Consider the following 2,755-nt stretch of genomic DNA (forward strand, 5'->3'; position numbering starts at 1 on the left):
GTTAGGGATATCAAAAGGATGAAAAAAGAGAAGTCAATAAATTCCTGAACAACACAACGTTATGACTACCAAAAGGAAGAAGTGACTGGCATCTCAAAAGTTCTATCTGCTTGTGAACCATCAACATTATCAAAGGTGCAAATCCAAAAGTCTCTTGGAACTTGAATGCATAAGCCGGATTAACTGAGCTTAGGACTGAAGAACATCACGAAGAAAGGGATGGGTATAAATAAATTTTGAGCCATTATCCTTTGTTTCTTAAACCGTGAACCAAGCCACGTTACAACCCTTGAAAGTCCTAACTGAAGCATGGTTAGTTCGAAAGCATACTGTCACCAAAAAGGTATCCTGACTCCTTAAGGTTTACCACAAATTCCGAGTTGATATCACGTTTTTGCAAACATCACATTGTTACAAATATCATGTTTCTACAAATATCATGCTTTTTACATCTTCTGTTTAAATGCTTTCAAAAAACGAGACAAACATATGCATTGCATCTCATGAATACATTATTAAACATATTCTGCTACATAATTTCAAATGTTAGCATCAGAAAGAACTTGCACAGGGTACAACTAATGACTGAAAGTTATCCCGACAGACAAGATTACTCCAAGAAGCAATGTCTCCTATGCATACAAGGGGCATGGCACGCTTTGCCCAATCAATCTGGGGCAATCAGGTCAAGATTCCGAGAATCTCTCATGGATGCTCGAACAATCAGGGGCAAGCATTCAAGAATATCTAAAGCTACTCCCCAATCAACGTGAGACATTGTCATGAGTCTATGATTACTAGGGGCATGTCGCCCAAAGTGCACATCTCATAAAGTCCTCGCGAGGCGAATCTTTCCAAAGTTCCCACTAACTGGGGCAAATCTATGCAAGTCTAAGTTCAACATCTTGATCAATACTCAGTGGCGTGTCCTGAATCAAGTAGTAAGTTACTATGATACTGGGGGCAACTTTCAAGACACCCACATCTCCCCACAGAGCCAGGTTCATAAGATCATATCCCCACAAAGTAATCCTCAAAAAAGACATCTTCAAACATACTCGTCCAACAAAAGATATAGCTCCTCAACAGAGTCCACCTCTTCAACATTGCCGGTTCCCCAACATGTTGCTCTTCTCCAACATGGTTTATCTCCTCAACCAGGGTACATCAAGTCACTGATCATCCCCAAGCAGAAATCATAAATCCCCAGCTAAGCCTCTCTAAGAAAAGATCAAAACATCAAGCTCTCAATGACATAGAGATGTATCTTCTCAATCAGACGATTCTAGCCACACAAGTCATAAAACATATATCACAAGTCATAAACATACATAAACAAATATCATAAGTCATAAACACATTCATACATCATATACATATTCCTCATTTATTTTGAGAAGTATATAACTCATGCATCATGGCATTGCATGAAAAAACTAACAATGTTTGACAGGTGCATTACAAAGATTCAAATCTTATTCAAAGCAAACGCCTGACGCATGGCATTCCAGACATCTACGGATGCAATTTGGATAAGTCTAACGCACGACTCATCCACCGACCTAACGCACGGTCTTCCAGACATCTGAGGATGCAATCGGGATTAGTCTAACGCACGACTCATTCCTTCAACCTGACGCACGGTTTTCCAGACATCTGAGGATGCAATTGAGGATAGTCTAACGCACGATCTATTCTTCGACCTAACGCACGGTCTTCCAGACATCTACGGATGCAAATTGGGTAGTCTAACGTACGGCTTATCCATCAACCTAACGCACGGTTTTCCAGACATCTGAGGATGCAATCAAGATTAGTCTAACGCACGACTTATCCATCAGCCTAACGCACGGTTTTCCAGACATCTACGGATGCAAACTAGAAACAGTCTAACGTATGACGCATTCTAACTCTCGAGTTCATCAAGTCAGATGGCATCTTTAAGCCCATCTCCATCATATATCTTTTCTAAATACCTGGATGGCATCTTTAAGCCCGTCCCCGACAAAAGTCCCTACTTCAGCTAGGGCAAATTTCGTGGTATTCTAGTGTTCAATCACCTTCCACCTTCAGATACCGACTGGCATACAAACCACTCTACATCTTCAGGTTTAAGATAATTGAACAGGGGCAGCTGTCATACCCCAAAATTTGCCCACATTATTCCTTCTATTCAAATTCAAATCAAAATACAAAGCTCCAAAACACAGTCTCCCACACAGAAGTTCTAAACTAGGGTTTGAATAATTCAGAGGAAAATCATTGAATCAATGGCTCAAGGTGGTTCCATAGGGTCACTAACATCCCAAAGTATCTCCATATAAAGTTTCAAGTCAAACAGAGCAAATTTAGTCCCTCAAATCCTGATTAGGTCAACAGTCGACTCCCAAGGGCAAAACAGTCATTATACAGTCAAAACTCAAGATATTTGGTCAACAACATTCTCATAACCCTAAAATCATCATTTGATCAAGGGTTGATCATGATGATGCAAGGAAAAATCAAAAAAGTCAAATGTCAGAAGTTACTATTTTGGGCATGAACTGAAAAAGTCAACCAAACTTCGAAAATTCGCCAAATATTCATACTTCATCAGAAAAATTCCCACCAAAGCTCATTTTGAAGGGAATTCATTCCTCTATCCAATGGTCCAAGAATCAGGGCTCATAGGTCAATGGTTTAAGAAATATGGCTTCATACATTATAGGTCCTTTTCAAAAGTCAACAAAAAGACATTTTTTTCAAAAGGTCATAA

The sequence above is a fragment of the Vicia villosa genome, linkage group LG6, assembly GCF_029867415.1.
Source record: "Vicia villosa cultivar HV-30 ecotype Madison, WI linkage group LG6, Vvil1.0, whole genome shotgun sequence".
Lineage (NCBI taxonomy): Eukaryota > Viridiplantae > Streptophyta > Magnoliopsida > Fabales > Fabaceae > Vicia > Vicia villosa.